This window comes from Ovis aries, chromosome 12, assembly GCF_016772045.2.
Source record: "Ovis aries strain OAR_USU_Benz2616 breed Rambouillet chromosome 12, ARS-UI_Ramb_v3.0, whole genome shotgun sequence".
Taxonomy (NCBI): domain Eukaryota; kingdom Metazoa; phylum Chordata; class Mammalia; order Artiodactyla; family Bovidae; genus Ovis; species Ovis aries.
Window position 1 is genome coordinate 55771472 of NC_056065.1, and position 14689 is coordinate 55786160.

General features: G+C 48.4%; 1 protein-coding gene across 4 annotated transcripts in view; it reads right to left on the reverse strand.

Annotated features, from left to right (window-relative positions):
- KIAA0040 (KIAA0040 ortholog) overlaps positions 1–12759 on the reverse strand; it is a 40635-nt gene extending 27876 nt beyond the window's left edge. For all 4 annotated transcript variants that reach the window (XR_009595736.1, XR_009595737.1, XR_009595738.1 and 1 more), the window contains exon 1: positions 12322–12759. The gene's annotated coding sequence lies outside the window, so the exon portion shown is untranslated. The remainder of the gene's footprint in view (positions 1–12321) is intronic.
- Positions 12760–14689: the final 1930 nt, after the last annotated feature.

Consider the following 14689-nt stretch of genomic DNA (forward strand, 5'->3'; position numbering starts at 1 on the left):
GAGCCAGCCAGGCAGGGGTAAAGCAGATGTTGGGGATGCCGCAAGTGGCACAGCCCAGAGCCTGGGTGGTGGTCAAAGAAATGGTGGCACCTGCAAGCAGAGATCCCAGAACAGGCTCTAATTCCCGGGGTGAGGGGAGGCTGTTTCTTCCACCTCTAGATGAGGGGGCATGACTGCGGCTGGGCTAGGCTGGGCTGGGCAGCTTCCTAGGAATAGGCAGAAGGCCCCTGCAGGTGGGACCTGTGCCTGGTTTTGGTTTTTACATTCCCCCACAGCCTCCAGGATAGTGTTTGACACACATAAAGACTTTAAAGAAATGTGTATGAGAAAAAAATGAAGCCAGAAGGACTTCCTGGTGGTCCAGTTGTTAAGAAATCTGCCTGCCAGTGCAGGGGACACAGGATCGATCCCTGGTCTGGGAAGATCTGGTCTGGGACAACTAAGCCCATGCGTCACAACTGCTGAGCCCATGCTCTAGAGCCTATGAGCTGCAACTACTAAAGCCTGTGCACCGGGAGCCCAGGCTCCACAACGAAAGAAGCCACAGCAATGAGAGGTCTGCGCACTGCAATGAATTGCCTCTTCTCACCACAACAAGAGAAAGCCCATACACCAATGAGGACCCAGTGCGGCCCAACATAAATAAATAAATAAAATGCAACAAGAGCCAGGCTGGGACAGCTTCTGCCTTCTAAAGCAAGGCCAGCAGGGCTCCCAAGAGTTTTTACAACTCTTCTTTTGTAAGAGAGGGGCTGAATGTGAACCAGGGAAGGTAAGTGAGAGCCAAATCTCAGCGAAAGCCCCTGGGAAAGAGGAGCAGGAATTATCCACCAGGGAGAGTCGAGATCTTTCCACCAGGCTGCTGCTCCTTGTCCCTGCAGGCCGAGGTGAACCGCCTCAGATATGCGATAGCCATGAGTTTGGAAGTCTTGGTGCAACAACTCAACCCTGAGATGAAGCGGAGAACTTAGAGTTTTAGAGAAAGCGGTTTAGCAGTTCATTCCGTCTGCTCCAGGATCCCAGACACCTCTACAGACTCCTCATCTGGGCAAGGGGAGATGTCTTCACAGCCTTGCCCCTCTCCCCACCCTGGTCCCTGCCTTCTCTTGTCTCCTCATGTTTTCAGACTGAGGGAACAAAGAAAGCTGTTCTAGGCCTTTCCTCATCTCCTTTCCCTCATACCTGGGCCACAGCTGCTTATTTATTTATTTATTTATTTTTGGCTGGGTCCTCGCTGCTGCTCAGCCTGTTCTCTAGTTGTGGCAAGTGGGGTCTACTTTCTGGTTGTGGTGTGTGGACTTGTGGCGGCTTCCCGTGTCATGGAGCACAGCCTCTAGAGCGCAGCCTCAGTAGTCGTGGTGCACAGGCTTAGTTGCTCTGCAGAATGTGGAATCTTTCCATACTAGGGGTGGAACCCATGTCTTCTGCATGGGCAGGTGGATTCTTTACCACTGAGCCACCAGGGAAGCCCCCACAGCTGTTTCAAGAAAGCAAATGAGTTGAGTCTCAGGCATTGCAGTCCTGTAGCAGTGTGACAGGGCCTGGAAGTTCCATCTGCAGAAGCACATGTGTTTACTAACCTGTGTTTAATGAGCAGCTACTGTGTGCCAGACACTGGGCACAAGGAATGATGAAGTGGTGGTGCCAAACAAAGGAGGATGGGGGAGGGTCCAGCCTCACCAAGTGGCACAAAAGCTCATTTACTTATAAATGAAATAATAACTAAGGAACTAAGATTTTGTCTCCTCTGGTAAGTCTGTCACCTAAGAGCTGGGCTAAGTGTATTTCCTCCCTATTGTCACACCTGTCATTGCACTCGTCACACTGTATTATAACTGCGTCTTTATCCATCTGCCAAAGTGGACTGTAACAGAACAGCCCCTGATTCATCATTGGTGGCAGTTGCAGTTTCTTTGTAGGAGAGGCTTATAAATAACACTCTGGAGCCAGAGGAAGAGAACTTAACTCTTGGTAGAGGCCTCAGTTTTCCTCCTATGTCAAATAGGTATTATAGTTGGACTATGAGGATTAAGTGAGAGCAAGGATATGACTTTCTTAATGCAATGCCTGGCACATAAACAGTCCTCCAGAAATGCTGCTGGTGTTACCTATTGCTTACTACTTAACCACACCCAGAAGGATGTGTAGTTTACCCAAATATTTTCTTTTTTTATAATTTATTTATTTTTTGACTGTGCTGGGCTTTTGTTCCTGCACATGGGCTTTCTGTAGTTGCAGAGAGTGGGGGCTACCCTATAGCTGTGGTGCACAGGCGTCTCATTGCAGTGGTTTCTCTTGTGGCAGAGCGCTGGCTCTAGACGCACGGGCTTCAGTAGTTGTGGCGCAGTGGCTCATTAGTTGTGGCTCGTGGGCCCTAGAGTGTACAGACTTCTTTCTATAGTTGCGGTGTGTGGGCTCAGTAGTTGCAGCTCATGGGCTCTAGAGCACGGGCTCAGTAGTCGTGGTGCACAGGCTTAGCTGCTCTGCGGCACGTGCTATCTTCCTGGACTCGGAATCGAACCTATGTCTCCTGCATTGGCAGGTGGATTCTTAATCTCTGTACCACCAGGGAAGTCCCCCAAATATTTTCTATCTCAAGCATCCTAATAACTCTGCATCTCTAGGACAACAAGAAACAGAGTTTAATATCTTTCCTTAAAGCATAAGATCAAAGGCAACAAATAAGGGGCCAGGTGTGGGAAAGCATGCCACTTCATATGCCTCTTATCCTCAAGAAAGGAAGTGAATTTACATCTGCTGATTAAAATGTTAGAGAAAACAGTTTGATGGTTCCTCAAAAAGTTACACATAGAGTTACCCAAAGATCTAAAAATTCTACTCCTAGGTATCTACCCAGAGCAATTGAAAATAGGTACTCAAACAAATCCTTGTACTTACATGTTCATAACAGCACTATTCACAATAGCCAAAAGGTAGAAACAACCCAAGCGTCTATCAACAGATGAACAGTTAAACAAATTATAGTAAATACACAGAATGAATAATTATTCAGCCACAAAGAGCACGAAGCACCAGTAAAGGCTAAAATGTGAATGAACCTTGAAAACATTAAGCTAAATGAAAGAAGCCAGACACGAAAGGGCATACATTTATCGGAAATATCAGAATAAATCCATAAATGCAGATTGCCAGGAGCTGGGAAGAGGGAGCAACAAGGGGTAACTGCTTAATGGGTCTGGGGGTTTATTTTGCAATGACGAAAATATTTTGGAACTAGAGGTGGTGATGCTATTAATACAACATTGTGAATGTACTATGGGCTTCCCTTGTGGCTCAGAGGGTAAAGAATCCTCCAGCAATGCAGGAGACCCAGGTTCAATCCCTGGGTCAGGAAGATCCCCTGGAGAAGGAAATGGCTACCCACTCCAGTATTCTTACCAGGAAAATTCCATGGACAGAGGAGCCTGCCGGGCTACAGTCCATGGAATCACAAGAGTCAGACACGACTGAGCAACTAAAACGTTTAATCAGTCCCTTTTGTGAATGTACTAAATGCTCTAACCCTAACCCTAACTTTTTTTTATGGCGTGAATTGTTCACGTTAAAATGATTAATTTTGTGTAATGTGAATTTCACTTCCATAAAAAAAATGGGAGGAGAAAATATAAAATTTATTGAGAGCTGATAGATGATAAATGGAAAACAATGGTATAGTTTCCATTACTAAGGTTTAAGAAGTATAACATTGTTGATTTGATTATCTTTTTGGTGTGTATTTATTCATTCCCTCCAGTACCAAACACTGAATGACCGCATACCTCAGTGGTTGAAGTATTCCTTCTTGAAAGAAAAATTTATTTTTTTAAAACATCTGAAGACTTATTCCTGGAAAATGTGTCAGGAGCATCAGAACTTCTTCCCTGTGTGTCACATGCCCTGTGACCATGTCCCTTCCTCTTGTCCCAGACAGGGTGGGGGAAATGCAGTATTTCTACCTGAACATGACATATTCTTTCCACACCCTGCTATGGAAACCTGTGCCATCTATCCACTGAAAACACAGTAAAAATCAGCTCTTTCCTCAGAGGGGTCAATAATATCTCCCTGCAAAACTGCACGAACCCAGTAGCTGGAACGCAGCGAGTGTCCTAAGGCACTCAGCACATCATTGCTTTTTTCTTGAGCCAGAGAAGGCGTTGGCCAAACATCCTGCAGGGAAGGGTCTGAGTTTCTCTTCTGGAAACCAGGAGCACTCTGAGCAATCAGGTCATGTCTGGGTGGTGCGCTGTGCCCGTGTGCTCTCCTCTCCCTGGGCGGTCTCATTATGGCATAGGGTGGGTCACCCACGTAATGAGTCTGGAGGTTTTCATCTAGGCCGTGGCTGTTGCTGCTCTGGCAACTGCCGCTTGGAAGACTGTGCGCCTTGGGCAGGAGGGGATGTTTCAGGTCAGGACTGGAAGGTAGAGTGAGGGAGGCGAAGGTGGGAGCCATCAGTCAAGAATCAGAAAGGAGCCCGACCGATGGGGTGTGTCTGCAGGGCTGGTCCTGACAGTGGTGTATTCTCTTCCAGCCCCACTGCTTCTCCCCAGCAGAACATAAACAACCATGATATGCTTGATGTGCTGGTAGAGCAGCCCGGCAGGGGTGGTGGGAGGGAGCAGCGGCTGTCACTTTTGTATGCCTCAAAGTCGTAGCATCAATATTCAACCAATAGCTATGGAGAGCCTAGCGTGCACACTGCAGATCTGTGTGAGCAAGAAAAGTTGGGTGGACATGTGTTTACTCCCTGTCCCTGATTGCTGGGAAAGTCACTGTGACCCCAGCATTAGTTCCTGGGGGATTTTGGGCCAGTGTGCCTGAGAGGCTCCCTGGAGCCCTGGGCTGCTGTGGAGTCTTTACAGCAGAGGGGCTTTTGAAAGCTGGTGCTTTGTCGCTTTGGTGGAGCTGCAGAGAGACCTAGGATCAGAAGTTTTGAAAAGACACAGCCCCAGGATCTCAGAGGCTCCGGGCTCGTGTGCAGCTTTCCTCTTTTCTTATTTAAGGTGGCCACAGCCACATCTCATTTAGGTTAAGACCCAGCATGTGCACTGCATGCCACTCTGCTCCCATGATACCAAAGCTAATTGAATGTCCCAGTTTCCCCTGCCTAATTCTCCGCCCCCAAGCCCTTGCCTCCACACCCATCTCTAAGCCTATGTACCCCCAACTTTTGTCCTGAAAAGGACAATAGAAGACTAAAAGTATTAATATTATTATGTACAACTATCCTTATTGCTGAGGGCTTCCCTGGTGGCTCAGCTGGTAAAAAATCTGCCTGCAATGCAGGAGACCTGAGTTCAATCCCTGGATTGGGAAGATCCCCTGGAGAAGGGAAAGGCTCCCCACTCCAGTATTCTGGCCTGGAGAATTCCATGAACTGTATAGTCCATGGGGTCACAAAGAATTGGATGCGACTGAGCAATTTTACATCCTTATTGCTATTACATTTTCCCCCTCTCCTGCCAATTGTCTTTTCTAACTTGCCTAGAAAACTAAACAAAGTTGTGGATGGGCTTCCCTTAAGCTTATCCAGCTTAAAATCAGGGTCTTATTTAAGAAGAATAAAAGTCTACTGAGAAACATCCCAAGAGGAACGAGTTATAGACAGTTGAGAGCAAGGCTTGCTCTTTGTTAAAAAAAGAAAGACAGCTGAGAGTCTGCAGTGACTTACAAATCTTCAGTTCTGATCAAGAAACATGGCTGTGATTAGGTTTCCTTTCATTTCTTAGCAACAAATTCCATGGAGCAGTTTGCTTACAAGCGTGGGAGGAAGCCTCTTCCCAGGGCCGGGATTCGGGTCGGACGCTGCCACAGTCCCTTGGGAGTTACCCTCAGAAAGGAATCCTGTGTTTGGGTGGAGTTTGTTTGGGAGCTCAGCTGCCCAAGCCTGGTCTCCCACTCACGTCCCCAGGTGGTGCTCTGCTCAGATGGCTCGGGCTGATGCGGGGGACACGTCGGGAACCTGAGCTGCTCGGCAGCCCTGGGGACTGTCTATCCAAATCTGTGCTGCAGATTTTCCTTCCCCTGTTTTGTCTCTTCTGTGCCTGTGATGAGTCTCATGAGCTCCTATGATTCACTTATAGCCTTTCCACTGAACAGTGAGTTGACTATCATTTTGATGTGTAATGATGACCCCAAAATGAAATACCCATGTGTATTTCCAGACCCACTGGTCTGGAAATAGTCTTCATGACAAGTTTCATGAAACACTAATAAATAGGTTTTAATAATTCAAAAAGACATATGTACCCCAATGTTTATTGTAGCACTGTATACAATAGCCAGGACATGGAAGCGACCTAGATGTGGAAGGGATAATGAAGTTGTGGTACATATATACAACGGAATATTACTCAGCCATAAAAAGGAGTGAATGTGAGTCAGCTGAATTGAGGTGGATGAACTTAGAGTCTGTTATACAGAGTGAAGTAAGTCAGAAAGAGAAAAACAAATATCGTCTATTAAGGCATATATATGGAATCTAGAAAAATGGTACTGATGAGCCTATTTGCAGGGCAAGAATAGAGATACGGACATAAACTACAGACTTGTGGACACAGTGAGGGAGGAGAGGGTGGGATGCACTGAGAGTAACATTGACATATATACACTCCCATGTGTAAAACAGATACAGGGAACTGATATGTAACACAGGGAGCTCAACCTGGGACCTAGAGGGATGGGATGGGGGTGGGTGGGACAGAGGCTCAAGAAGGAGGGGATAGATTCTTTTGGCTGATTCGCATTGTTGTATGGCAGAACCCAACACAACATTGCAAAGCAGTTATCCGCTAATTTAAAAAAAAAAGATTAAGAAAAAAACCCCCCCAAAACCAAACAAACCAGATTTTAGTTCATTAAGGCAATGGCACCCCACTCCAGTACTCTTGCCTGGAAAATCCCATGGACAGAGGAGCCTGGTAGGCTGCAGTCCATGGGGTCTCTAAGAGTCAGACATGACTGAGTGACATCACTTTGAGTTTTCACTTTCACGCACTGGAGAAGGAAATGGCAACCCACTCCAGTGTTCTTGCCTAGAAAATCCCAGGGATAGAGGAGCCTGGTGGGCTGCCGTCTATGGGGTCGCAGAGTCGGACACGACTGAAGTGACTTAGCAGCAGCAAGGCACCCAGTACTGTATCCCCTCTTGAGGGAATCTCTGGGAATTCTTAACAACAGTTTGAGGCTTGACACTGATGAAACAGAAGGCTTGGGTGTGTTAGAGAGACTGCCGTAAAGGAGGAGCGTGTGTGTGTGCGTGTGTGTGTGTGTGTGTGCGCGCTAGGTCGCTTCAGTCATGTCCAACTCTGTGAGACCCAGGCAAGAATACTGGAGTGGGGTGCCATGTTCTCCTCCAGGGGATCTTCCTGACCCAGGAATTGAACCTGCATCTCTTACATCTAACCTGCATTGGGAAGTGGCTTCTTTACCACTAGCACCACCTGAGAAGCCCCTTAAAGAAGGGGCTACTCCTGGTTACCCCCAGGGGCCACTGGAGGGAGAATGCAGCCTTTAAGTACAATCTTTCCACTTCTCCCCTCTGCCAGCCTCTGAGCGCCTGCCTGTGCCCCTGTGTGTGAGGTACAGAAGGTCCAGGTGATAGAAACCCCAGAGAGTGTTCACGGTTCGAGGACTTGGATGCTGGTTCCCCCATTAACCAGCTGTTGATCCCAGCACACACTTCCCTCTCTGAACCTTAGTTTGCTCATCTGTGAAGTGAGGGGGAGGGGCTGGCTCATCTCTAAACTGTTTTTCCATTTGAAGTCTCTGAGTCTGTGGTTACTTCCTTTTCTTCATTCAACAACCAGCCCCTATCAGAAGTCTGTTTATTTGAAAGTTCTAATGGCATAAAACTTGAGCTTCACTAGGTTGGAATATGTCAGGCTTCTCTGGCTGGGAGACAGGAAAACCACAGAGACATCTGAGCCATTGAAAGATGCTCAGATTCAGGGCTACTGCTGGTTCAACTAGCACACTGATGAGGATTACAGAAAAAAGTGTCCCCTTTGGGTGGCCTCAGCTGCAAACAGGGTTGGTCTGTGCCTTAGTAAGTGGAATCCTGGCTGCTTTAGCCCTATGAGCCTCCAGGAGCTCTTGGTCAGTGTACAACCTGCATTCGCTTTAGGAGACCATTCACTTCTTTGATCTTTGATCACGTTAGGTAAGCAGTAAAAAAGAGAAGCAGATACCCATCACTGCTCTGATGGAAGGAGACTTCTATAATTATGGCCTTCAAATATTATATGCAGTTAAAAAGCTGCACGTCTGGGCCTACGATACTGCCCAAATCCTATACCTACACAGCATATCTGATTTGGTGACTTCAAGGGGAAAGATTAGTAATAATAATCAAACCCCCTTACATTTTTATAGAACAGTACAATTTATATAGCACATTAAATGTACTTTCTTTTTCAATTTGATTCTGATCCTAACCATTGCCCTGGTGAGACATAATTATCCCCATTTTAAATGTAAAGGAAATGAAGCTGAGAGATTCAAAGACTTGTGCAAGGGCAGCTAATAAGTGGTCAAGGCAAGAATTGAACCCATGTCTGTCTAGTTTCAAGTTCAAGGTGTTTTTTTCTTCCGAACCAGGTCACATAAACTCCTGATCTGGGCATTGGCAGCCAGACCTAAAGGACCACTCTATAGAGGTTTAGAATTCATCTGAGAAAGTTGTCCTTCTTGTTTTAATGAAGGTAGGACTCTCCCACAAAAGGGCCATGCCTTAACTTGCGGTATAAGTTCTGGGGAGATCTCCTGCAGATCTTACAATTCAACTAAAGTATTCATTTCTCATGTCGGGGAGTGACTCCTGGGGATTTGCTTGTTGGTTAAATGCATCCTCACCACCTGTGTGTCATTAACCCAGGGTTCTCACCAACATTTTAGGTATCATCCTGCAAGACAGCTGGAGGAAACCATGGTCATCTCGTGGGAGTCATATGGAAGTCAGTGTGTGATATGAAAATAAGATCTGTAGGCCATTACTGACCAATCCAAGACCCTTCAGGGTCAAGCGATCTCACTGACAGTGTAATACAGTCCTGTTTATTTTCCTTCAACACTGCTTTTCTGCATAGCATCTGAGATAGTCACATCAGAGCAACCTCCACATCTCCTTGGGTTCCAGACCTGCGTACCCACTGCCTCCCATATATCTCCACCCAGGCATCTCCTGAGTACATCCAACTTAAATGTGTCTGAAGTGTTCATTGTTTTCTCCCAAATTCTGCTTCCCAAGTCCACGCCTCCTCTAGTTCATGTGGTTTCCATTACAAGCATCACAATGCACCTTCCCATCCCCAGCTCAACACCTTATAATCCTCCGTTCCATTCATTCCTCCTTAGCCACATTCACTTGGTCTCCAGGTACCTCTGACTCTACTTCCTAAACCACCAAAAGTCCATGCCCCTTTTCTCAGTTCCCTCTGCCGTTCTTTTAGCAGAGGTCCTCCTTATCTCTCCAACCCGGCTTCCATCTGGCCATTAGTTCTCTCTCCAAACACAGATCTGACCATACTCTTTCCCTGTTTAAAAAACGAATTCCCACTGCCACAGGAAAGAGCTCACCATTCCTTGCATAGTAGTGTAATCTGCATTACCTGTAGCTCCCCGACCCTACCACTGAGTTTGCAGATACTCTTTCCCCTTTCTGGAATACCCTTTTCCTGGGAATGCCTAATCATTTTCAACACCTGCTCATCCATCACTTCTGCAGGTAACCCCTGGGGGAGTTATTCACTCCCCCTTTGCACTGTTTCAGTATCCCATAGCTATGGCTATGATGATGGATACTTTTTTTTTTAAACTATATTGTATATCATTTTTGGCTGCCTTGGCTCTTTGTTGCTGTGTAAGGGCTTTCCTAGTTACAGAAAGTGGGGGGTACTGTCTAGTTGCAGTGTGCCAGCTTCTTGCTGTGGTGGTTTCTCTTGTTGGGACTCTTGCTCCCTAGAGCACAGGCTCAGAGGTTGTGGCACATGGGCTTAGCTGCCCCATGGCATATGGAATCTTCCCAGATCAGAGATCAAACCTATGTTCCCTGCATTGTCAGGCGGATTCTTATCCACTGTACCACTTGGGGTAACTATATTTTGTTTCTCTGTCTCATTTACCAAATTTCATGTCCTCAGATGGAGAAGGCAATGGCAACCCACTCCAGTACTCTTGCCTGGAAAATCCCATGGATGGAGGAGCCTGGTGGGCTGCAGTCCATGGGGTCGCCAAGAGTTGGATACGACTGAGCGTCTTCACTTTCCCTTTTCACTTCCATGCACTGGAGAAGGACATGGCAACCCACTCCAGTGTTCTTGCCTGGAGAATCCCAGGGACGGGGGAGCCTCGTGGGCTGCCGTCTATGGGGTCTCATGGAGTCAGACATGATCGAAGCAACTTAGCGGCAGCAGCAGCATGTCCTCAGATGCAAACACTGTACCATTATCTTTGGACTCCCAGGCCCTGGCGTATGGCCTGACACACAGTGAGCATAGTCACTTTGAAAGAATGGATGGGATGGATGTACATCTCTCTTTGATGAAATCAGTAACTCAGCTTGTTGAGTGTTCATTATTCTCTCGGGGTTAGTATTCAGGGGAGAGGGTGGAAAGCATCCTTTCTCTGTTCCACAGGTTTGCTGTTGTTTAGTCTCTAAGTCATGTTCAACTCTTTTTCGACCCCATGGACTATAGCCTGCCAGGCTCCTCTGTCCATGGGATTTCCCAGGTGAGAATACTGGGGTGGGTTGCCATTTCCTTCTCCAGGGGATCTTCCTGACCCAGGTATTGAATCCATGTTTCCTGCATTAGCAAGCACATTCTTTACCACTGAGCCACCAGGGAGGGGCTTCCCAGGTGATGCTAGTGGTAAAGAACCCACCTGCTAATGCAGGAGGCATGAGAGATGCAGGTTCAATCCCTGGGTCAGGAAGATCCCCTGCAGTAGGAAATGACAACCCACTCCAGGAGCCTGGTGGGCTACAGTCCATGGGGTTGCAAAGAGTCAAATACTACTGAAGCGACTTAGCGCACACACACACACACGCATGGGCCACCAGGGAAGCCTATTCCACGGGTTAAATATTAACAAAGTTTGAAGGTTAGAGAAACATTTGGTTTTCAATGCATTTCTTTCCTAAAGTTATATCTGGACTGGGGATGGGGAGACAGAATCTCAGATAAAATGAAAGACTTGATCAGATTTTTCAATACATCCGCCTCCCCAGCCCAGCACTGGGCAACAGGTAGACACATCAGGCCAGGAGTTTGATGGTGACATCTTTGCTGAATTCTCTAGGTGGAACATGGAAACCATTTGTACCGAGGTTAGGAACAGCCTAGCATCAGTGCTATCTTCAAGTCGTGCTCCATATAAATCAAGGCTCTTCCTTACCCAGCAGGACTTCAGAATGAGGGTCCCTTCAGATTACCTTCAGGTTCTTACGCTCTTGAGCTGAGTGAATTAAATGCAACAGCTTTGGGAGAAAAGTGCTTCTCAGATGCTCAAGGGTACCACCCTTCCTCATTCAACAGAATTCTTGCAGCAAGTGGACTGCCAGTGTTCTCTGAGAAATTAAAGCCGTGTTTGTCTGCTTCAGTTTCCCTTTCGGTTGGGCAAGACTGGTGTTCCCACAAGCTAATGCCTATAGTTTATTTAACTCTATTACAAAATGTATTCCTGTGAAGCTCTTCAAAACACTAGGAAACCAGGTCTCATTATGTCCTCCTTCAAGGGTGGGGAGGGGAGTAGGAGTGGGACCCTTGAGAGAGGCAGAGAAGTTAGGTAGCAGTCTGGGTTACAGCAAATCCCCTGAGGCTCAGGAAATAGCAGAAAGGCTCCCATTCCAGCCCTGGCTCCAGGCCGTATTTTTCTTGTGGCCAGTTTCTTAGACCCCTTGAAAATTGGGCTTTGCCTAGAACAATTTAGAAACCTGTGAGCCTGGCATGCTTTTTGGAGGGTCTCAGGTCTTGACTTCTTCCGTGGCAAACTAAATGTCCCTCTGTCCCTTTCAAGCCGCTCCTGCCGGCAGCTGTTGTCAGAGTCTGAGAACTCCACCCCAGACGCGGCTAGGAACCCATGTGGACTCAGCCCAGAAGCAGATGTCAGGCTGCTGAGAATCCTTGCAAAGCGAGGGGGTGGGGGGAACCCTGGAAGTGAGGGGCAAGAAGCTGTTTGGAAATGATCTTCAAATTTCACTGATCTCTGGGGTTGGACTCATCCTTATAGAGGCAAGGAGTAGGAAGTCCCCTTGCCAACGGAAGGCACCTTAAAAAGTATTTAAACACACACAGAGACAACAACCAAACTCTTGAGACTCACCTTTGAGTCCCACCGGAGGGCTTCCTGCAGGCGCGGTCGCCTGGAGATCCGCCGGGTGCTGCCCCAGCGAAGGCGGCCGAGGTCCCGGGTGTCTCCTCGGAAGCCCCTGCGGGTCCCGCGCGGTCCTGGCCCGGAGCGGAGGGTCAGCGGGGGCTGCCCTGCGCCGCGCGTACCTGCCGCCGGTGGCGAGAAAGGCGCCCTCTATGTCCCCTGCCCTCCCGCGGGCGGAGGCTTCGCATTTTTGAGGTTTCACTCCACTCGGTCGTCCTGTCCCTGATGTCAGAGGCTCGACTTCCTGAATCAGACTCGCTGCCCCTCGCGCGTCTTGGGCTCGGCCCACACTCTCCCCCCGGGCCCGGGCCCGCGGAGGACTGGTGCCCTTGGACTTGGGCGCACACGGGCCCGGACGTGCCCTCCTGCCCGGGCTTCCCGCCGGCTACCCCCGTCCCCGCCCCGCCCTTACGTGTCGGTGCCCCAGCCGTCCCAGAACACGCCTCCTGCAGGACACAGCCGCTCCCCTGCCTGCCTGCGGAACCAACCAGTCCCTCAGTGGCTTTCAGAGACGCAACAAAGTTCCCAGAGTCCTGAGACCTATTTGGGAGGGAAAGTGGGCTTAAGTGAAAACAGCCCAGCTCTTCCTGATGGAGCAGCCTTCTCGGAGAGAGGGTGGGAGGTGATGGAGAGGGAGCCCGTGGGGCAGATTGGGTGAAGGTTCTAGTGCCTTCACTGGACTCCGTCCAGTGACCACACAGCCCATGGTCCGCGCTGTGTGTTTGATGCGGTACACGCAACACCTTGGAGAAGACTTTGCACGGCCATAAGAAACTGTGTGCTCCAGCAGGAGCTGTCAGAAGCAGAGACGGAGGGGGAAATGCCTTCACAGAGGTCTCAGAGTTGCTTCCCCTCTCCTCCTCAGTATTGTCCTGCATCCACTCTTTATTTGGATCTAGTGGGTCAGGTGTCCAGTACCTGGGAAGCTAGGAAATGAAAGAGCTGCCCACCATGTGGGAAGGACTCCAGACCCAAAGTTTCTGATGACTCATGGCAGGGGGCTCAGTGTTTCCCAGGTGCTGTGTGTGTGGGAAGCCTGGCCCTGGAGTGTCCAAGTGTCCTTCCATGTCATGGACCTGAGATGCTGCCCTCTTGACTTTTTCTGCCAGCTGCCCAGGTGCCAGGTGCTGAGCTGTGTCTTCTTGCCCTCCACCTCCTGTGCTTGAGTGCTGGTGTCCTTTGGCCTCTGCGGGTGGGTGTTAAAAATGACTAGGGCCGCCAGCTGTTTCCAGGGAGGAATGAGCGATCTGTTTCTGTTAGTGACAGAGAAACCAAATGGCTCTGAGTTAAAGACCAAAGAGAAAACCCAGCACTCCCATCAGAAATGCCAAGGATCATTAAGGAAAGAGAGAGAAAAAAGTTTTCTTCCAGTGGAAGGAAATTAGATAAGACCTCGTTGCCAGAAACCTGGGTGGAGAAAAGTCAGTCTGGATTTGAACAAGAAGAGGGGGAAGGTGGGTTCCAGAAGCAGGTGGGCTAACAGGTGGTCAGGTAGGGCCAGCAGAGATTGGACGATTGGGCTGGAGAGATTGCTTAGAAGGGTCAGGATGAGGAGCTTCTCTTAGCAGATATGCTAACCAAGGTGGGAAACACTCACTCTCTAACCTCACTGAGGTTATTCTACGTATTAATATATGTATTAATATATGTAACATATGTATTCTATGTATTAATAGAACTGGTTCCTCTGACACTCTTGAGCTGAAAGCCAGAGTCTAACAGAGCCCTGAGCAAGGGATGGGGTCAGGGCAGGGGTGGAATGAGGCCTTGGGTGCTGGCCTGAGGATTTGGGAATGGAGGTTTCCTTTCATGCTAAGGACATGGCAGTGTGCCAGGAGCTTGGCACATAACGTATCACTCAGCCTTTTGCAACATAGCTGTGAGATGTAGTATCATTCTCATTTTACAGATGAGAATCTCAGGTTCAGGGTAGCGCAGTAACTTCCACACAGTCAGATAACTCATAAGTGGTGGAACCCAGATCTGAGTCTGTTCCTGGTCCCTCCAGCCATCCTTTCACTACTATATCATCAAGCAGAGGAGGAAAGCCCCTTCTGTGAAGGAATCCCACATGTGAGCAAGGGTCACATTCGGGCCTGGAATGAAGGCTATTGAGGAAGGAGTACAGAAGATGCTTTCCTGGAAAGCTGGAGCAATGTTACACATTGGTTCTGGCCTATGTGACAATTTTAAGGGTTGCTTTTAGAGGAGAGGACAGAAAGCAACTAAACAAGAGAAACTGAGGCAATTGACTTGAACCTAGGGCTTTATGGTCATGGCTATCAATGGCGGAAAGAAAATCCCAGGCCTAAGCATA